At 36.1% G+C, this 23,865-nt stretch overlaps 2 pseudogenes; both read right to left on the bottom strand.

The window, feature by feature from the left end:
• Positions 1 to 873: 873 nt before the first annotated feature.
• Positions 874 to 23,865, bottom strand: part of LOC134381661 (thioredoxin-dependent peroxide reductase, mitochondrial-like) — an 83,513-nt pseudogene continuing 60,521 nt past the window's right edge.
• Positions 12,598 to 12,749, bottom strand: LOC134382891 (U2 spliceosomal RNA; annotated as a pseudogene).

The raw sequence follows: 23,865 nt of genomic DNA, 5'->3' as shown, positions 1-23,865 counted from the left end.
ATGGATCTCAGTGAGATCCTCTACATCTTTTTCTCATCCACCAGATAACTAGTAAGGAATTTGAGAACAGAGAGTAGAGTCACAGGAGGTAGGGAACCTGCATTCCTAGATAAAAACAAGGAGGAGTAGGGCCCTTACCTTCCTGCACTGGACTGTGATGGGAGAAAGCAGCAAGACATTATTTTTTAAAATATGTTTATTCTTTATTATATACTTTACCTTGAAAACTTCAAGATAGAAAATAATTGCAATGATTTCAAAATGAAATCCTGGATTCAATACATATTCTTTATAATTACACCCAATCAGTACCTAGAAATGTATGTAGACATTAGTCAGCTAATGAATAAAATCAATAAAATAGCTACAAAAAGTAAAAATCATAGGGGTGAAGATCATGCATGATCAGTTGTCACTTTGTCACTGTGTTTTTTTTAAAAAACAGGTTAACATTTGTTTCATTCTCATACACACTCCTTGCAAGAATTAATAACTGCTGATGCTAACAACTTAAAACTATTACCTTTGTTACCTTAAAAGGAAATTCAGTTTAGTACAGAGAAATTCAATAACACTTCAGAACCTTTGATCAGAAGCTTTCAAAGCTTGTTATACTACTTTGGTGTACACAAATGTTCAAGTAAGGTTAAGAAAGAATGTTTCCTTTTCCCACAGAAGACACGATCTAAGAAGTAAGCAATTGAACTAGGAATTCTGTCGAAACTAGGTAGCCATAAGATGTTACCAATGGACGACTTCTTATATTGGCAATTAACCAAGTTTTAAAAGCCCTAATCAATGTTATGAAAACAAAACATTTAGAGTAATATTTATGAATACCAGCATAATAGAATATTTGCCTTCTATAAATAATTATCTTTGAAATGGTAAAGGTGGGTTCCACCTGTGGTTCTTGGTGTGAGAAGCTGTAAGTGCATGTGGGATGACATACTGACTTGGCTTAACTGTAGGAGAATCCAGTGTCTGGTTTGCTGGGCAGACATCTCTACGGGTCTCCACAAACAGATGTCTTCACTACAATCTTCCATGCTAAGGCCCACTGGAAGACCACTGACACTCAAGTGCTTTATGACTCCATTGGGAGTCGGTTATGAAGAGACATCTTGGTGAAATACCAGGACCTGTTTAGTTAAATCTGACAAGAGTACAAGGTTCATGTGGCCCAAACCACTTCCCTTCCTTGGTATAGTTATCCAGGCAAAGTGGTTAATGTGGGGATCCATCAAAACTGTAACAACTTCACAGTTCACATCATTAAATTCATTGGATTTTTCTCTAAAAGCAACAATTTCTGTAGGACACACATAGGTGAAATCCAAAGGATAAAAGAAAAATATCAACTATTTCCCCTTGAAGTCATCAAGGCTCAGTTTTTTGAACTCTCCACTGACAGTCCCTGTGCCCTTATAATACACTTGCTGGGTGACTTCAGGACATGGGATGAAGAACTGGTGGCAAAGGCAAATTTTGCTTGACCAGAACCAGACCACAATACATTTGTCAAGCACTTTTTTACAGAAGCAGCAGGTCTAAGGGCTGCAGAGGCAGAAATGCTCCCAAGGACTGGTGCTCACACATGTCACAGAGGCCCAGAGCAACCTTCCCACAGTGCTGCCATCTTTTCTAAGGTGGGTGGAAAAGCCGAGACATTTTTATGTGTTAAGTCCCTTGAAGCTTGGGATTGTTTGAAACTGCAATTAACCTATCTTGAATAACACAAATTAAAAATCTCACTTCAGCAAAAATATTATGTATTATATAAAATGCTGTGAATATTTACTGGGGAAGACATGATAAAATTTAAATATTTTAAATGTATTTTTAACATTGATTTTAAGCAGTATAGCACTAATTTCCAGACTATAAACAAAATATGTGAATTGAGAGATATGAATATCCAGATATATCAGACAACTACATGATTACTCCATTTCAATACAATGTAAAGTTTCATATACCACCCAGCCCAAGAGATTTAAAATTTTGGCTTCCCATATTTAGCACTAACAAATGTCAGAATTATAGTATTTTTTTTCTTTGAAGTTTATTTATTTATTTTAAAAATATATTTATTTATTATTTTTATGTTTTACATTCTAACATGTTGTTATGGAGCAGTAGGGAGGGTAGGGGAGAGGGTAGGGTGGGAAGAGGAGAAAATGGGGGACATGCTCAAAGCCTGTGACACCCCATCATTCCAGCAGCAGAGCTCAAGGGCTTCTGGCGGCGGTTTGGTCATGGCTGGGTTGGATGCGGACTTCGGGAGTATGTGGTTGAGGCCTTCAGCACCTCCCCCCCACCCCAGCTAGGGAGCCTTGGGTGCTTCCGGCAGTGGCCTGGTGGTTGTCACTGAGCTGGATGTAGACATGGGGGGCGTGGCTGAGGCCCTCAGCACCCCTCCATCCTGACATGGGAGCCTGGGAGGCTTCTGGTCCTTCTAGGTGTAATAGGTGTTCTTTGGTCGTGTTAATATCAGAACTTTGTCTCTCATCTGTGGGTGGTCTGTGTTTTCTTTCAGTTCTGTGTTGGATTATTAGCTACCCCCACCACTAAACTGCACTGGAACTAACTTGCTGTCCTTTGCTTACTTCTAAAATGGGGGAACTTCCTGTGGGAACCAGCACTTGAGCCCTGTGGTTGAGCTGAATTGCTGCTTTGCTGCCGGTTCCCTGGGGAAGGCTTTCCATGCAGCTCAGGTTTTAATTGTTGACCTTGTAAGCACTTCTGGGTCTTGTGAGGTCCAGTACACCTGGATTATGTGGAAACAGGTCTGTGCCTGAGGCTTTTCAGCAAACTGCACCCCCTCCAGTTCTATATTCCTGACCAGTCTCCACTGGGTGGCCCTGCACTGATTGTGGAGCAGATCAGCTGTCCTTGCTGTGCCCCAGTGTTCCCCCAGTGAGCCTGTCTCCCCCACCACCTGCACTCCAAACACTTCCCATGGGATGGGCCTTGCACCAGTCCCTTGCAATGACTCACCAGCCTTTGTGTGGCTCCTTTTTTCAGTTGTCTGTGGCCCATCACTCCTATGTGGGTCCACAGCAACACTGTTAGTGGTCCTGCTGGCCTGAGAGCCACCAAGGCCTTCTTCTCTGCTACAGCCTCCAAGCAACTTCATATGAAGGGCACAGCAGCAACTTTTGTCAGCTCTTGCTCCGTGAGCTCATGAGGGCCAGCCTTGAAGTAGTTGGGTCATGAAATGGTTAGAGCAGTCCTTTCTTTCTGTCATCATGGCTTCTCCTGCCTTCATGAACTCTGTAGGTCTCTCCTCTTCTTCTGAGCTCTTGCGGCCCCAGCTTGGCTGTCGTTGCTTTTTAATAGTTGTAAATTGGTTGATTGTGGGAGAGAGAGACACTGGGTACTGTCTATTCCACCATCTTGATCAGAAGTCTCAGAATAATAGTATTTTAATTAACACAATCCCCAAGAGTATATGAATTTGTATAATGAGGAAGTGCTTTGATTTCAAAGTTAAATCATGAAGTTGGAAAATTTGTGGGGTTTTTTTTTTTTTTTTTCCCTCAATTTGCTAAAAAGACATTCTGGGTTTTAGTTTTCTAAGTCAATAATGAAAATAATATACCATCTCTTATTCCAAGTTATATCAACTTTACAATCAATTTTCTGCAACCACTCAGAAAATTTCATAGACAAGAAAAATGGTAAGTTTTTGAGAAACTCATTCATTCATTCATTATATCTCACATTGAAGGATTTATCAAATGTTAATTGAGCACCTACATTGGGCTAGTCACTGCGCTGGCCTTGTGCAGAAAAAAAGATTTTAGTAATGTAAAGTGTTTTTTTCCTGTTGTCTTTTGTTCTAAACAGAGTTGCAGTAGGCTAGACAATGGAGAGCAAAGCAAACTAACAACCACTTTCCTTCCTTGATGAAGAAATATTGAAAAGCCCAGCTGCTACATGCACTGTTCATCTTCATAATGTCTATTACACCCTGATAGAATGTGAGGACTATTAAATACTGTACTATGTGACACAGAAATATTTCCAGATAACTCCAGATAGCTCAGAATATTAAAGAAGCACTTCATTTCCAGAGACACTAAGACAAACTTAGGCTTAATTACCTTTAAAGATAGAAAGTTTCTTTAAAAAATCATAAAAGTAACAAGAAACATTATAAATAGTAAAATAACACAAGTTGGACAGAGAAGTTTCCCCATAAATCCCCTCTCTGTATATGAAAATAACATCAGGTAGTTAAACATTCCAAAAATGTTCAAATGCTTGAGGCTTTAGTTTCACAAAAGGCTAGAATGTGTCACCCTCCTAAGTAAAAGAGATTTTAGAGATCAATAGTGTCCCCATATTTCATCCTCTTTTTCTTCCTTGTAGAAGAGAAACCTGAGCATGGCACACTGCCTAAAGCCACGCTGTTATGACAGAATTAAAACTAGAAGCCTCCCAGCCAAAAATTCTTTCTGCTGAACAATAAATTCCATTAATAATGTTCTTTTAAATTTTTTTCCTTTATCATTCCTACCAGTTTCATCCCAAATATCTACCTCAACACAGTATTATCCAAAAATAATCATATTTTATAGAAACATTACCTAAAAGATAATTCCTGTACTATATATGTAAACTTTAACTTTTTTCCTTTTTGACCTACATTTATTTTTAAATATTTTATTCCATTATTTATTTATTTATTTATTGAAGCATAATTGATGATACATATTCTTGGGATACAGTGTTGACTGTCATTATTTGTGTACAATATGTGAAGATCAAATCATTATTATTAGCATGTTCATTATTACAAGTCATAATTATTCTTTGTGCCCCTTACCCAGTTTCTCCCAAACTCCCTCTTCATCCCACTTTCCCACCTCTAGTAACCATAAATTTGTTCTCTCCTGGAAGTTCCATTTATTATTGTGGTCTCTCTCTCTCTCTCTCTCTCTCTCTCCCCCCCTCCCTCCCTGCCTCCCTCCCTCTCTTCTCTCTTTCTTTCTTTCCTTCTTTCTTAGCACCTACTTATGAGTGAGGACATTAGTATTTCTCTTTCTGTTTGGCTTATTTCACTTAACACAATTTTCTCCAAGCTCATCCATGTTGCTGCAAATGGTAGAACTTCATTCTTTTTTTATAGCTGAGTAGTATTCCACTGTGTATATATACTACATTTTCCTTATCCAGTCATCCGTCAATGGACATTCAGGTTGGCTCCATATCTTTGCTATTGTAAATAGAGCTGTGATGAACATGAGAGTGCAGGTATCTTTTTTACACGATGATTTCCATTCCTGTGGGTATATACCCAGAAGAGGTATTGCTGGATCATATGGTAGATCTATCTGTAGTTGTTTCAGAAACCTCTGTACTGCTTTCCACAATGTCTGTAATACTTTACAGTCCCACCAACATTGTGGAAGAGTTCTCCTTTCTCCACATCCTTGTCAGCATTTGTTATTCTCAGTCCTTCTAATAATGGCCAGTCTAACAGGACTGAGATGATATCTCGATGTGGTTTTGATATGCATTTCTTTGATGATTAGTGATATGTTGAGCATTTTTTCATGTACCTGTTGGCTACTAGTATGTCTTTCTTTGAAAAATGTCTATTCAGCTCCTTTGTCCATTTTTAAATTGGATTATTTGAGTTTTTTTACTGAGAAGTTGTTTGAGTTCCTTATATATTCTGGATATTAATCTCTTGTCAGGTGAGTAGTTTGCAAATGTTTTCTCCCACTCTTTAGGTTGCCTGTCTGTTCTGTTGATTGTTTCTTTTGCTGTGTAGAAGCTTTTTAGTTTGATATAATTCCATTTGTTTATTTTTTCTTTTGTAGTCTGTGCTTTGGGAGTCTTATTCCTAAAGTCTTTGCCCATTCTTATTTCCTGGAGTGTTTCCCCTATGTTTTCTTTTAGTAGTTTTTTTGGTTTGGGGTCTTATACTTAAATCTTTAATCCATTTTGAGTTGATTTTGGTATACGGTGAGAGGTGAAGGTCTAGTTTCATTCTTCTGTAAATGAATGTCCAATTTTCCAAGAACCATTTACTGAAGAGGCAGTCTTTTTCCCAATGTATGTTCTTGGTGCCTTTGTCAAAGATGAGGTGGCTGTAAGTATGTGGACTGATTTCTAGGTTCTCTATTGTGTTCCATTGGTCCAAGTGTCTGTTTTTATGCCAGTACCATGCTGTTTTGGTTACAATAGATTTATAATATAATTTGAAGTCAGGTAGTGTTATGCTTCTGGCTATTTATTTATTTATTTATTTATAACAGGATTGCTTTGACTATTTGAGGTCTTTTGTTGTTCTATATGAATGTTAAGATAGTTTTTTTTTTCTATTTCTGTGAAGAATGTCATTGGTATTTTGATGAGGATTGTATTGAATCTGTAGATCACTTTGGGTTATGGACATTTTCACAATGTTAATTCTTTCAATCCAAAAGTATGGAAAGTCTTTCCACCTTTTTGTGTCCTCTTTAATTTCTCTCAGCAGTGTTTTGTAGTTCTCATTGTAGAGATATTTCACCTCCTTGGTTAAATTGATTCCTAGGTATTCTATTTTTTTATGACTATTGTAAATCAGCATGCTTTCTTGAATTCTTTTTCTGCTAGTTTGTTACTGGAGTATAAAAACATTACTGATTTTTGTGTGTTGATTTTGTATCCTGCAACATTACTGAAATTGTTTATAAGCTCTAAGAGTTTTTGGTAGAGTCTAGATTTTTCCATATATAGGATCATGTCATATGCAAACAGGGACAGTTTTACTTCATCTTTTCCAATCTGGATGCCCCTTATTTCTTTCTCTTGCCTGATTGCTCTGGCTAGTACTTCCAATACTATGTTAAATAAGAGTGGTGAGAGTGGGCATCCTTTCAGCTTTTCAGGATGATATTGGTGATTGTTTTGTTGTATATGTGTATATTGTGTTGAGATACTTTCCTTCTATACCTAATTTGCTGAGAATCTTTATCATGAAGAGGTGTTTAATTTTTCACATGCTTTTTCTGTATCTATTGAGATAGTCATATGGATTTTCTCCTTATTTTGCTGATGTGGTGTATTACATTTATTGACTTGCATATGTTGAACCTTCCTTGCATCACTGGGGTGAATCCCAGTTGATCATCATGTATAATTTTTTTGATTTGTTGCTGTATTATGATTGCTTATATTTTGTTGGGAATTTTTGCATCTATGTTCATCAGAGATATTGGTCTTAGGTTTCTTTTTTTGTTGTATCTTTATCTGGTTTTGGTATCAGAGTTATGTAAGCCTCATAGAATGAGTTTGGGAGAATGGCTTCTGTTTCAATTTTTTTGAATAGTTTGAGGACAATTGGTATTAATTCCTCTTTAAAGGCTTGATAGAGTTCAGCTGTAAAGCCATCCATCTGGACCTGGGCTTTTTTTGTTGTTGTTGGGAGATTGCTTGCTACTGCTTCAGTCTCGTTGCTGGTTATCAGTCTGCTCAGATTTTCTATGTCTTCTTGGTTCAATCTCGGAAGTTTATATTTGTCCAGAAATGTATCCATTTCCTTCAGGAAAGGAAATATAGTTGTTAATAATAGCCACTAGTGATTCTTTGTATTTCTGTGGTATCAGTTGTAATGTCTCCTTTTTCATTTCTGATTTTTATTTTTGTTGTTTGGGTCTCTCTCTTCTTCTTTTTTTCTTTTTTCTTTTTTTTTTAACCTGGCTAATGGTTTGAATATCTTATTTTTCTTCTAAAAAACACAACTTTTTTTCATTGATCTTTTGTATCATTTTGGGGCTCTCCATTTCATCTAGTTCTGATCTTAATGATTTCTTTCCATCTGCTACATTTAGGATTGTAACTTTTAACTTTTGAAGAATATCATTCCAACATTTAACTGGGCCTTATAAATATATTCCTGTAGCCTGGACTTACAGTATGTATTATATAGAAAAGAGGCAACCATCACCCAAATGATTGTGGTCAGAGAATGCCAAGAAAAAAATAGAAAGGGTAGATTTGGTAAGACTTGCTAGATACAATTTGACTAAAAACCCTATGTTGATCCAATTTCAGGAAAAAAAATAATAAATGTAGTGCTAGAGAGAGATGTACATAAGGAGACACTGAGACCAGAGTTTTCTAAGATGTCTAATCAATTCTTGAAGAAAATCCCTGTGTGTATTTGCATGTTGGTGCATTTTTTCATGTCCCTACAGAACATTAAACAACTGAACTATTTAATTAAAGATTTAGCTTATTTTTCAGGAAATCATTTAGAATTAAAAGCAATTAACATTTGCAATCTGCACTCAGGTTTACAATGCACATTTTAAAAATGGTTTCTCATTAAAGTCTTGTATCAATTCTTGTACTTAGTGGTATTTTGATAAATATTAAATATTTCTATCCTCATTTAACAGATGAGGAAACTGAAGCTCAGAGAGCTTAAGTGACTTTCCCAAGATTGTATGGCTAGAAAGTGATAGGGATGGAATAGGAACAAGCTTTCTTTACTCTACAGTCTAGATTCTTCCTATAATGATTGTAGAGTTTATGTTGGTCCAGAGGCAAGAAGACCTTAATAACTCTAAAATACTGATCTTCAAATTTATGAGACTCTATTCAGATCCTTCATTTATTTCCCAAGTGTTTGTTATTCAAGATGGTACAATTAGATCCAGTCTCAGAATGATAAAATGCATATGAATTGTCACAAAGTTTAGAAACAAAGTTAACAGTCTTCACTTCAACTCCCAGTGGCAAAAGTAAAAAGGACTTTTGAATATCTCTATGGCTGTATGTTTCAGAAACTCTCCAGGATTTTTACTGGTCAGCCATCATAAAAAGCCCTGACATTCCTTTACATTTTCCCTACATTCTTTGAAACTAGAGCCTGAGATTAGAAATTCTTTACTCAAGACTTCCAGCTACAAACTGTTTTAATGTCTTGAAACTCAACTCTGTACCTCTAATCCTTACTTTTAATCTGAGGTCTAACAAAATGTTCCTATATATGCATTAGGCTTTTGATACATATCTACCATATTTTACAATTACTTCAAGCCCAATATATCCAAAGTTTAATCGCTATCTCCTTCCCAAAGTCAGCAATCCCTCCACCCCAAACATCTGATTGTATCATCAATGCTTCAACTTTGGTGTTTTTATACAAAATGTCAAATGACCTATTACAGTGTTAAAATAGCATTACTTAGAGAATAAAATTAAGCAAATATTTTAGAAATAAAGGTTTAACTTCTATTTCACAAGTCAAGAGATTCTGACTTATGGGCTATCATATGAAATATGATATGAAATCCCACTATTTTCAAAGGTAATGCCCTGTTAACAATTTGGATTGGAGAATGTGCTTATAAAAAGAAACCTGTGTACAGCTTGAATTTAGAATCATTGGGTCTTCAGACAGACTGCAATTCCAATTATGTAAGGATGGAGACATAACAAGAAAGAACACTGGAGGTGACTTTCAAAGGGGTGGCCCTGTGCCTATCAACTTGGTGCCTGGGAACACAAGTGAGATAATAGGTCAACGGTGCAGTAACTCTTTCCCCTGGGGAAGCAGGGCCCAGTGATTATTAGGTCCTGAATTAAATTGTTAATTGCTTTTGCTTCAGGAAAAAAAAAAAAAAAAAGCCGGAAAGGCATAAAAAAAGAGAGAGAGGACAGGTTCCCCTTGTCATGGACCAAAGCGTTGAAGTGGAAAAATGATCATTTTCCTCACCTCCAACACACATCCTTTTGCCTCTGACATTAAAAAAAAAAGAAAAAGATAAAGCTATCTTAGTGTCTTAGATCAGAAACCAAAATGTTTGACCCCATACGTTAGTTTTATATTAACATTCTAAATGAACAGCTTCTTGAAATTCTAATAAAGTAATTTTTAAACTCTTTGAAATGAGTTTTTTCTGCTTTTATTTCATAACATTTCTATAACAACTGGAACTCTGTAATATTGAGATTGCCAGAAGCTATAACTCCTGGCAAAGATTCTAATTTACTTTAATTGAGATTAAGGAAGAGATAAACAAGCTCCTTATCTGATCTGATACTTTTTTTCCTCATTCAACATCAAGTAAATTGTCAGGATGCAAAGATAATATAACCACAAAATATTTCTAGGACCAAATTGTTGATGTAATCTAACCAATACAAATGATATTTCTCATTATTTGATAAGTGAGTCCATGTTCAACAACTCAAATCATTCCTAATATCAATAATGCGTCAACATCTTAAAATTTTTACTAACCATTTCATCAAATCTTGCTGGCCAATACCAATTTTTCACTTTTGTTTCCTTTTCTTTCTTTTTTTATAGCACAAGTTTATGTCAAGTTGACAAATTTCTTCTCCAATTCAGTTTTTTTGATAATTTTTCTATCATAAATGGGTGTTGGATTTTTCAAATGCTTTTTCTGTATCTATTATATGATTATGTGATTTTTCTTATTCAGCCTTTTAATATTATGAATTACATTAATTTATTTGCAAATGCTGAACCAGTCTTGCATTTCTACAATAAACTCCACTTGGCTGTGGTATATAATTCTTTTTACACATTGTTGGGTTTGATTTGCTAATATTTATTGAGAATTTTTGCAACTGTGTTCATAAAACATATTGATCTATAGTTTTCCTTTCATATAATGTTTTTATCTTGTTTTAATATTAGAACTCATAGCATGAGTATGCCCTGTGCTTCTATTTTCTGGGACATATTGTAGAGAATTTGTATAATTTCTTCTTTAAATGTTTGGCAGATTCAACAGTGATACTATTTGAGCCTGGTACTTTCTTTCTGAAAAGGTTTTTAATTATTGTTTCAGTTTCTTTAGTGGATACAGTCTTATTCAGATGATCTATTTCTCCTCCAGTGAATTTTGGTAGTTCATTCTTTCAGTGGATTAGGCTATTCTTTTAAGTTGTCAAATTTGTGGACATACAGTCTTTCGCTGGGCACATATAGTCTGTGGCTTTCCTTAGAATCTGATTCAGATTCTGTCATTTTGTGGTAGAATGTTTTTCTTTTCTTTAATCCACAAATTGATACTGATGGATTTCTAGGTCTAAGAATCAATGATATGTAAGAATAATCAAGTTTTAACTAATTGCAAGAGTTAAATGATCTGACCATGTATATTTCCAGAAGACATACTCTGCTAGACAGTATGATCTTCATAGACAGCAGAAGTGCATCACTCAGGCAAACTCCATTGAGTAGCTAGTTCTTTTTGCTATAATCTCCACATAAGCTCAGAGTCCATTCTAAAGTGCGTGTAGTATTTTTAGGTAAGGCTGTGGATTTAAATATTCATTATGTGTAGGATATTTTATTTCACATACAGAAAGGATTGAATTATCCACATAGTAATAAGTTTGTTTTGGAGACATCAGCATGAAGTCAGGTTCAGCTTAGTGTAAATACATATGGTTACATATAGAAATATTTATAGAAATGTATATATGCACAAGTTAGTATACACACATATATCTTCTTTCTCAGTCAGTCCTAAAATCTATGATATCACAGTAGGAGAGAGCATATCTGTTGCCCAGCTCTTGGTTTCTTATACTTGTATCCAAAAAAAAAAAAAAAAAAGGAACCAGTGTTTCTCAGAGTAACGCTGACTCTGGGACTGGAACAGGAAATGTACAAGATAACCCTGGAGCATTTTGTAGTACCAGAAAGTAAAGATGTGTTAAAAAAAAAAAATGACAGAGGTATGGCAAAGGGACACAGAAGCCAACTGAAAGAGCCATTAATGACCAAAGCTGGAACAATTACAGCAACAAAATTAAGTAGCATTGAACTATAAAATGAAGAAAAAGTATAAAATACCCACAAGTTCATATTGATATAAATAAATCACTGAAAAAATAAGTGGGGAAAAATGAACAAATATCCTGTGCAGAAGAACTCTACAGACATGCTCTCAAGGTGGAATATAATCCCCCACTCCTTTGGTGTGGGCTACGCATAGTGACTTCCTTCCAAAGAGTATAGTACAGAAAGGGGAAAAATAATAACTTTCCAGCAGAGAAGCCTAACAGAAAACGATCTGAGCCAGGTGAGCAAGGTTAACATCGACAGTGGGAAGTCATGTCAATTGTATGTGTGCTTGATCAATGTGACAGGAGTGGCACTTCACCTCAGTGGTCTTCCTCCCAAGAACACATAACTGAAGTCTAATCATAAGAAAAACATGAGTCAAATTCCAACCGGACCAGCACACCTGAAAATGGGCAAGGTCATCAAAACCAAAATGATTCTGAGAAACTGTCAAAGCCAAAAGGAGCCTACAATGTGACAACTAAATGCAGTGTGGTATCCTGGATAAAATTCTGAAAAAGAAGAGACAGAAGGTAAAACTTAAAGAAACCTAAATAAAGTGTTGATTTTAGTTAAGAATAATGTATCAATATTGATTCATTAATTGTAACAAATGTACCAAACTAATGCTAGATGTTAATAATGGCAGAATCTGAGTGGGGTATATGGAAACTTTTTCTACCATCTTTATCATATAAAAATGTTTTAATGTGAAGTCTATGTATACATATACATGAACATATGTTTGTGTATGTATGGAGGTCTTCAAAAAGTCCATTGACGCACATCTCGTGTGTGTGTGCACGTGTGTGTGTGTGCATGCATATATATATCCTAATTTGGATAGAGTATGTATCAGATATTAAACTGATAAGAACAGATACTGCACTTGATCTCAGACAAAAGGCTGAGAAGCGATTATATATCCTAATTTGGGAGCCACTGAACTATAATATGCATTACAATCCTAAATTTTATTGTGCTACATACAAATTTCAAATGATAATACAAGAACCACCTATCTTGTTTATCAGTGTTTCTCTAGTACATGATGCAGTGCCTGGCTTAGAATAAATTATTTAAAAATACTCATCTAATGAGTATTATTCTAATGTACAGAACACTAATTGTGTCTGTGTATATATGTTATGTGTAACCTATAATTTATACTTATGTAATTACATTTATATATCATTTTCTATAATTAAATGTTTTATGTATATAATGTTTACTGAATCTGGAAATATTTAGAAACGTGTTCACCTGATGTCCCCAAATGATTCCCCAATCCATCTGTATTAAAGTTTCAGTTTGTTTCAAATAATTTGCTTGATTTCAAACAGTAGTTTGCTTCCTGATGTACAACACTTAAAAATGATCATTGTGTCACTCAGCAAGGGCTCTTTCACTGTACATAATATTCCTCCTTGCGGATATCCTTAGAGTCACCTGACTGAGTCTGTCTATCACTCGACTCTAAACCCCTCTCTATCCCCACAGTCCTAATTTTAAATGAAGAATTTTATGTTAATTTACAGATTTGTTCTGAACAAGTTTATGCTTACATATGCTTGTACAGCCTTTATACTCTTTGTGATTAGTATTGATATTTGTAAGTGTGCTGGTCAATAGATAGGAGTATTATGACCACTGTCATTTTCCTGTGGCAGCTATCTGGGAATGTTTCCTTTTGATCCATGGTTGCAGAGGCATCCCTGACAGGCTCTGTGCAGCTGGGTACGGGGAAGGCTGTCTGTAACTCCTCCTGCTCAGGCCCAGTGGCATGTTGATTGTGGCTGGATGAGAACCTCAGCAGCTCAAAAACTCCTGTCACATTCATCCAAACTTCCTTTCTCTTGTTGAGGACATAGCCAGACTTTGCACCCCCCCCCCCTTTTTTTTCTGTCTCTCTCTTCCTATTTGTATTTTGATAAATGGCCAAGCCTCACATACAGTGCTTGAGTCTTTAATCTGGGGTGAAATTAGTAAATTTAGTAATTAGTAATTGGGAGTGGGCTATTTTCAGTTTTCAATTCACAGTGTATTTATTGATTTATAGGATTCACAAAGAATGATCTTTCTCTGCAACTGCAGGGCATTCACTAACAGTGAATGCCCTACATTCTTTCATCAGGTGAAAGAATTAATCACGATATAGTGCTATCACCATATACAGTTATAGCTTCTATTTCATGTAAATAACTTCACTGTTATTTATTTTCATAGTTTTTCTTGGACAGTACTAGGAGAAGAAAACATTTTCTAAACTGCTGTGGACAGTATTTCTAATCCACTCACACCTGATACATGACATGTGAGGCAGCCTGCTCCCAAGTGTGCTCAGATACTTGATACTTGTGTGTACTTCACCGCATCTGTCAGTTCCCTGACCAGCTGTGGCTTACACCAGTGCCAAATAACAGAGAAAAATGTTTGCTGTGTCTGAACATGTGCCTTTTGGAGAAAATCTACTTAACGTTCAGCAATTTATTAACAAGTTCAATGGACATTTATTGAATATCTGATGAACATAACGCATTATCATAAGTGCTATTGACAGAGATGCAGAAAAACAGTATAGTGCTTTGATCTTCTCTATCCAAACACTTAAGGTTTACTTTCTTTTTTGTTCACATATATTAATTAAATAAGCATGAATTAAGGACATCTTATATGCACATTATTCTAATAAACTTCCAAGTATTTTTGCTACTCTCTCCAAACTTTCTGTTGATTAATTTGCGTAATAGTTATTCTGCATATTAGAAACTATGGGACTGGGATTCCTGAAACTGGACTGGGGCATCCAGGAGTTTTTATGAACTGTGGCTCGATGTCTACCAAATGTCAGGCTGGTAGTGAGGGGGATACTAGAACAAGAAAAAAAGTCCTCACCTCTAAACCAAGTAGCACATAAGTGAGACAATTCCCCAGGCTGACTCTGCACCTAAGTCAACATGTAACCTAAAGAAGCAGGACAGACTGCAGCTGTGAGAGCAAAAAGTGAATTTGCTGGTTATATGGGATTTTGGTTGTACTGCAAATGGCAGCATTAAAAAAAATGGGGATGAATCATGAATCCCAGTCCCAGGCAAAAGGCTAGAGAAACAGGACAAGAGATGCCAGCCCTGGCCGGTCATGTGGGGAACCATATAATTTTCTTGGGTACCAGCAGAGGTGCCAAGAAGTGCCAGCCAAGTGGATTCTAACTCCCAATAACTCCCATCACGATGCAGTCCATCATTTCAAATAAAAAGAAAGACATATATTCACAAAAACACTTACACAAAGGTTGGTAGCAGCTTTTATCATAATATCCAAAAAACAGAAAGAGCCTCGGTATCTAGCACTACTAGAACAAGTAAAGAAATTGTGGTATATCCTGACAATCAAATACAGCACTGAGATCAAAAGCCATGAGCTATGATACAAGCCACAACATTGGTGAACACAAAAACATCATGCTGTGAATGAAGACTCAATTCTGCATATCACTGGATGGCATTCACTGGATGGCATTTACATGAAATCCCCAAACAGGCAAAACTAACCTCTGGTGGAAAAATCAGAACAGAAGTTGCTTCTAGAGGAATAATGGCAGGAATTATCTAGAAAGAGGCATAAGGAAAAAAGTGCTGGGTGATAGATCTTGGACGTGGCTGGTGCCATCTTGGATGTGGTCCATCACCTTGGATGCAACTGACGTCATCACGGATGCAACCTGTGCCATATTGAGTACAAAATGGCCACCAGTCTTTTACCCTACCTTGTGGGTTCCCTCAAACAAAGCAACCCTCTACCTCCTGGCTTCCCAAAGAAACCCTTCCACCCCCGCCTGGAGGTACCTCCCATCTTGACTACTTCACCCTTACCCACCACACCCTCACCGATTGTCAACTGGGTCCCCCTCCCCACCTGCGTTTTTCACGCCCACCAATCCATATAAATGTATGTACTCCTTCTAGCTGCCTGCGCCGCCATTTTGAGCGCAGCCTGGCAGGCTTTTCCTCCTTTAATAAAGCCTGAATGGTACTGGGCGTTTGGGCTCGTTTTCTTTAACTGGGTATGTTCCATTCTTTTTTTATTTTCTTAATTTTGTTTAAGTTGACAGATAAAATTGTAGGTATTTATCATGTGCAATATGATGTTTTGAAGTATATACACATGTGCAATGACTAAATATTGCTGATTAACACATGCATTACCTCACATAGTTATTTTTGTGGTGAGAACATTTGACATCTACTCTCTGAGCATTTTTCAAGAATACAATATATTGTTATTAACTATAGATACTGAATACAAAATTTCAGTTAGATAGGAGGGCATGTTCTATTCTTGATAAGAGTTATGGTTGCATATATGTATGGATTTATTGATACTCTGTAAATGTATGCTTAAGATTTGTACATTTCCTTGTATGTAAACTTTACATTAAAACTGTAAAAAAAAAAGTAAGTTCTAAATAATAATATGCATGCTAAAGTATTTGGGGAAAACTATACTGATCTCTGCCTTTAAAATGCATCAAAAAATAAGATAATACAGCAAGTTCTAGATAGTAAACCAGTGAATGGCAGACACTAGGTGGTAGATATATGAACATTCTCTGTATATTTCTTTCAACTTTGCAGTATGTTTTTGAAATTTTTTATAATATGTGTTGAAAAAAAGTGTCCTTTCAAAAAAATTGATTGATTGTGCTAACAATGAAGTTTACTCTAACTTTTCATATTTACTATTACATTGGCCTTTTAAATTTTTATTGTATACTCTCAAAAGAGATATCTGATTGTTACTTCTTCATGGGAAAGGTTATGAGAATCAGAAGAGTCAAGTGCTAAGTTTCTATTTTTATTCAATGTCAGCACCTTAGGGTTAGTTCTGTGGTGCATTTCTTACATTTAGCCTTCTAGGTCAGAGGAAAACCTTACCCAGTAATGTTACAACACAGGATGCTCACTAGGCCCTTAGTGTTTGCTGCTTCAGCTATTAACAGAAACTTACATCCTTAATAGTTACAATATCTGGGCCACACCAATGAAAGGGAAGATCATTTAGGTATATAAGCCATGCCATGAAGTAGTTTTTATCAATCTCTTTTTAAATAGAAAGTGCATCCTGAAAAGGTGATTTTGTTGGATCAAGAATGTCAACTCTCTTCTCATTACACACTAATTAACACCATTAGTATTAGGTATTATCAATACCTCTCATTTCATAAAGAGTGTTCTAGTGGATAGATTCCAATAATTTATTTTGTACAGTTTGTTGATTAGTATTTTATAAGTTGCTGGTATTGCCAAATCTTTTAACTTACAGAAATGAGAGAAATTCTAAAAGATAACATGGAACAAATCAATTATTTTTTTATAATAGCTCTCAAATAACCAAATAAAAACTCAAAAGTTCAAGAATTATTTTGTTCACGTATTGGGATCCAATCATTGTGTTTTGTTTTGCTTTGGTTTTCTGTATTGAATTACGGTATTCAATAAGCAAAAAATATGTTTTATGATCACTGGTGAAATTATCTTTTCTCTCTTAAAGATAGAGTTTTATTGTAAGCAGGCTGATCCAAACATTTAGCTAGGCATAAAAGTACTAATATATTTCAACATGGACAAATGTAAAATAATGCAAAATTACAATAATTATTTATCATCTTCTCATTTCCAGTATAGATTGTATCATAAGCTGTACTTATTTTATATTTGATTTCAAGCTGTTACCATACCTTAGTTTAATCCCTCATTCTTTTACCCAACAGACTCTCACTGAGTACCTAACTGTGCCAGGCATTTTCCTGAGTGCTGGGATTAGAAATTTAACTTTCTACCCTCAGAAAGCTCAAAGTCCTTTACCACAGTATGATAAGTGCTGTGATAGGAAAATGTGAGTTGTACCTCATAGCACAGAGAAGTGGTCCTTGATTAAGTCTAGGTGAGTCAAGAAAAACTTCACAAAAACAACAATCCTTATAAAAATAGGAGTTTATCAAATGAACAAGACTCAGAAAAGAGACTTTTCTCATCACAGTTCAGGGGACATGCAAAGACAAAGTTGTGGAAGCATGTATATTCAAAGAAGAATAATTCACTCCTCCACAGGAATCACATAGGTAGGATGGAGAGAGGATGAGCCTGGGGAGTTAGGAAGAGATCAGGCAGGCCTTGTACATCCAGCTGAGGAGTTTGGTATCTGCACCATGAGGACAGTAAGAAGGCACTGAAGAAATTTAAGCATTCAAGTCATATAAGCAGAAATGTTTATAGACCTGAGCAAAGACTAATATTGCAGCCTCAACTCATTTCTCTAGGTATGAAATGCTGCTTTTAGAGCTCTGCCTCCAATTTTTGAATTTGGGCTTTAGCCAACCCTGAAACCGTGTTGTATGCCAGACATCCTGACCCACTCAACTCTCCCCTACCTGATGTGCCTTGTTGCTCCTGCTGCCTCAAGGTATACAACAAGTTCGTACTTTTGCTTTGTGGAAATTGAGGTGTCAGAGAAATGCTCAGATGGTGCAGATGATGTTCCCATTGTGTGAAGCAGCTAGTAAAAGCATAGGCTTTGCAGGGCTGGCCTTTGGCTCACTTGGGAGAGTGTGGTGCTGATAACACCAAGGCCGTGGGTTTGGATCCCTATATAGGGATGGCTGGTTTGCACACTTGGGAGATCGTGGTGCTGACAGCACCAAGTCAAGGGTTAAGATCCCCTTACTGGTCGTCTTTAAAAAAAAAAAAGCATGGGCTTTGGACTCAATTCTGCAGTGTTCAAAACCTAGTTGAGTGAGTTAAGCAAGTTGACTAATATTGCCTCATCTGCAAAGTAAGTTTTAATTAGTAAGTCTAAAGCCTAAGTGTTAAAACAGAGACACAAACTTGTGATGTCTTAAACAAGTCAGAAGTAGAAGTCACTTATTTCATTTTCTACTGGCCCAATAGGCTGTAAGAGAGACTTGGGATGCATTCTGACTGCCTCAAGCCCAGCTAAAGCTTGGGAGCACTGCCACTGAAGAGGGAAGAATGTTAGTGCAACGATGATAATTGTAAAAAGCTGCCTTATAATCTGTTGTATTTCACATGGTCATGTGTAATGTTTAGCATGGTAACTGGTATAAAGTGAGCAAAAAATAGTTATAGCATACATTTATTACAATAAATAGTTATAGTGTACATTTATAATAACTATTACTGTCAACATTTTATATGTACACAAATCCAAAACAAGATTTGTACTATTTGACTAGGCTTTAGGCTTGGAAGAAACTGTGTTGTCAATCGAAAACCAATTATAGCAGTAATAGGGAATCCTCTTCTTCAAAAAATCTATCAAAATTCCTTTCAGTAATTAAGTGTTCTTGAATTTATCTTAGGTGGTCTGATATGATTTATTTCCCATTTCAGTTCAAGATTCCAAGAATAGTTACATCACGTTCAAAGATTCTTAGCAGGATGAAGTTCTTTTCCATGAATAGCTATAATGATTTGTTTGAATGAATCAAATGGATTATGTATACTTTGCTACAGATTTGCTAATAGGCCACATAAATTACTTTTTGATACATACTTCCTAAAATCATTCTCTTAAAATAACTGAAACATTGTTTCACTACATTCAAGTTTTATTTCCAATGAGTTAAATAAAAAAAAAGAATACACACACCCACCAAGAAATAAAAAGAAGGTATAAAGATGATTGTGAGGAAAGAAATAAAAATAGAATTGTTATGTGACCCAGCAATTCCAGTTCTGGGTATATACTCGAAAGAATTAAAAGCAGGAACTCACACATGAACATCCATGCTCAGAGCAACACCGTTTGCAATAACCCAAAGACGGAAGCAACTCAAGTATCCATCAATAAATGAATGAATGAATAAACAAGATGTGGTATATGCTTACGATGGAATATTACTCACTCTAAAAAGGGAAGGGAATTTTGACACATGCTACAACATAAATCCACAAAGCATTATGCTGACTGAAATAAGCCAATCACAAAAGGACAAATACTGTATGAGTCTACCTATGTCACATACGTAGAGTAGTTAAATCCACAGAAAGTACAATGGTGGTTGCCAGGAACCTGAGGCACTGCAGAAAGGGGAATTATTGTTTAATGGGTTGAGAGCCTCAGTTTTGAAAGATAAAAACAGTTCTGGAGATGGAAGGTGGTGACGGTTGTACAACAGTGTGAATGTGCTGACTGTATAGCAGACACGCACGTATATGCCCATATATATGCGCGCGCGCGCGCACACACACACACACACACACACACACACACACACACACACACACACACACAGAAGTACACTTAAAACTGTTATGTATATTATACTACAATTTAAAAAATAAATTATTGTGAAAGGAAAATATGTTTGACTGCATTGAGTTCATTGTCCTATAAAATCTGTGACTCTGCTGGTCCTGTTACTGTAATTAAGGATCAGCAGTGGACCACAAATTAGCATAGACCACACAGTCAACCACATATTAGTACCATGTATATGTACGTAGTAAGTATTACTAGTGTCTTCCGTGTTAATTGAGTGTTATAGCATGCTCACGACTGCTTTCTTAAAAGAAAGAATAATAACATGTTTTATGAATGAATTGTATTTTTTTTAATAATAGAGGGATTCATTCATTCTTTTGCTCATTTTTTTAATCCAGCTAACTGAAAATACACTAAGCTTCTGCTGCAGCTCAAGTCATTATACTTTTCCTTTTCCAGATCCTCTTTGGGCTGTGAAACAAGATCATTGAATCTTAGGGCTGGGTGGAGAGAGAGGTTGAGGCAGAAAAGTAAGCCTAAGAGCACATTCCTGTCTCCGGGCGCATCACAGTTATTTAGAAATGTCAGGTGTCAGTGCACACACATCTTTGGGAACTTCTGAATTTTAAGTATTTAGAGGTAAAATATTAGTCTTTTAAATGCAAAAACCCCAATTCAAACTGGCTTAATGACCAAAGTACCCTTTGCTGCCCCTGTGCAGAGGCCCGGCTTCAAGATGACGGGGTCCAGGAATGCAGAACTCTTGCTTCTCTGTCCTTGTCTTTGTGCTTTCCATCTTTGTGTACGCTGGCAAGATTGTCTCCTACCCCTAGTTTGCTCTGTTGCATTTACAGTTCTTTTCTCTTTTTAGTACAAACAGTCTAAGCATGATCCTGCCTCAGGACTATACATTCACAATCCTTCTTCCTGAGCCCTCTTTCCTTCCCCAGTCTCGCTCCCTATTTCATTCAGGTCAAATGTCATCTGGCCAGAGACATCTTCCTTGACCAGGCTGTTTAAAATATTACACACACCCCCACACTAGGGCTCACACACACCCCTGTCAATTCCTATCCTCCTTGCCCTGTTTATTTTTCTCATAGCATTTACAACCTTTGTTACATCTTTGTTTACTGTCTGCCTCTTCCAACTAAAACATAAACTTCATGTGAGTAGAGAGATATTTTCATTTGGTAGTATTCCTAATGTCTAGGGCAAGAGTTGGCAAACTAGTGCCTACAGACCTAATTTGCACCTCTCATTTCTATGTGGAATATGAGCTGAGTGTTTTTTACATTTTCAGATCTTTGAAAAAAAATCAAAAGAAGAATAATATCTTGTGATGCATGAAAATATATGGAATTTAAATATCTTTGTTCATAAATAAAGTGTTATTGGAACACAGTCACACTTGCTTATTTATGTTTTGTCTACGACCTTTTCACCCTCCTGTGGTAGAGTTGAGCAATTAGGACAGAGACCATAAGTGTCCTATAAAGCCTAACCTTTATAGAAAAAGATTGTTGAGCCCTGGTCTAGAACAACACCTGGCATGTCAAGATTGACGAAATGATGGCAAGAAATTGTGTTTCTGCTCTCTCAGTAAGAGACCTCTCTCAGGTATCTGAGCACTATACACAGCTTTTGCCTGACAGCTCGTTTCTCGGATAAAAGGATTTAACTTCCATTAATGACAAAGAAATTGGAAAAGGATCTAAAAAACATACTACAAGAAAAAAAGAAGGGATAGAATAAGAACAAATAATAATATTACATCATAGCATATGAAAATGATGCCCAACCATATCTCCAAGAACTTAGTAAACTTAAAGTGTTTATCTGCATACATTACATTTTTACTATACCTCTAATTCATTCAATTACTCTCTTCTTCTGTCATTCTCTGATACATCCTCTTCTTTGGCTATCCAGAGCATACCTCTCAGTTCCCAAACACATCTGATCTTCCTTACTCCAGTAAACCTGCACATTCTACTCACTCTGCCTGGGATATTTTCCTCTCTCGACCACCTGGTAAGTGCTTGTTTGTCACTCAAAAGATGAGAGCTCAATACCACTGCTGCCTCCCCCCAGTGTGAAAATGACCATACCTGATCGCATCTGCATCCATTCTTCATTTGTTCATTTATTTATTCATTTGTTCATTCAATAGTTCATTCATCCATTAAATATTTGTTGGGCAATGACTATATGACAGGCATTATTCCAAGTACTGGAGCTACAGTTAATTATGAAGAGAGATTTCATCCTACTCTCATGGAGTTAATATTTTACTAAGGGAAAAATACAATAAAAATGTTTAATACACAATATTACATTAAAAAGTGATAGGATGTACAAAAACCAAAAATAAATTTGAATGTGACAAGAATGGTGGTAATGTACCGTCATTCTGTGCTACCTAATACTTTATCCATGTATTGGTTACCATTTATAAATAGGATTGTGCATGACTGTGTTTACATTAGCCCTCAGAAGGGATCTGTCTCATGTTTCCTTTTATCCCCAGTGCACTCCAGTGCACAACACACAGTAAGCGTTGGATGGACAGTGGGGTGGTTGTTGGATGGGTAGATGATACTTGCTGGTAGTAGTTTGATGTCTCCATGGAGAAAGTGGCACACAGAGATAATGACGACTTTTGCATTTTAAAATATTTTAAAATCGTTCATCAATTTTACAGTTATGAAATTCGGGAGAGAACTAAATGAAAAAGCTAAAAACGATTGACATTCAAAGGCCCAGTTTTGAAAAAAGAGCATAAAGGCACAAAAGGGAAAAAAATTACCTATAAATTTAAAATTATATGAGTAGAACAAATTTGTGTTGCTGAGACTGAATCAGATAATTTAAAAAAATCATTTATTCTTTGCTTCACAACTCATCTATGCAACAGAATCTGGAAGTACCAGTTTTACATAGTATAAAGATGGCCCCAATTTTTAAGTTGTACATACTACTTTTAAGATTTGATTTCTCTCCCCTGATTCCCTGCCATAAGAAAAAGGGAAAAAGCACTGTCTTGATCTAATTACAGTCATGTCTAAAAAAAAGCTAAAAAGAGATAAGTGCCCAAGAGTGATAATATTTTGAGTTTAAAATTTAATTTTAAAATTAAAGAAATAGGAAAATTCCCACAATTTCATATTCAGTATATTTAAATGTATTCAATAGATTCAAATGATGGGAATTAAACAAGCCATTATAATTTTTACTGAGTTTACTGTTTTAAAAGGGTCAGTTAAGGTCAAGATTATTTCTTGATGCCATAGTTTCTCACTTTTCCAAGATATCTAGAGAAGAAAGGTAGGGAGATAGTTTTTTGAAATGTGGCTTCAAGAGATATTACTTCATAATAGAGGCATTGTGTGTGGGCACAAGATGTTTGTGTCAGAAAGTGTGTGTGTGTGTGTGTGTGTGTGTGTGTGTGTGTGTGTGCGATTGTGTATCTTGTCAGTGTTTCATACTGAGAGCACAAGGATAGCATAAAACTTCTGGAATTTTTTGAAAGAGCTTTACTCCCATGAGATAGGAGTAGAGATTATATTATACTAGCTGTTGACATATCAATCCTAATTATAGAAGCTCAATGTCTCAGGGTGATTCTTTCTTTAGACACTTGAAGACACTCCGATTGAAAAGAAAGACAGTTGCTCAACTATGTTTCTTTTTAATTGGCCTTGAAGTCACGTATTAATGCGTGAGGACAGAAAGAAATTGGGTGGGGAAGA

Source organism: Cynocephalus volans, chromosome 7 (genome assembly GCF_027409185.1).
Source record: "Cynocephalus volans isolate mCynVol1 chromosome 7, mCynVol1.pri, whole genome shotgun sequence".
Taxonomy (NCBI): domain Eukaryota; kingdom Metazoa; phylum Chordata; class Mammalia; order Dermoptera; family Cynocephalidae; genus Cynocephalus; species Cynocephalus volans.
The sequence above is the reverse complement of the archived record's forward strand: the minus strand, read 5'-3'. Positions and strand labels throughout refer to the sequence as shown.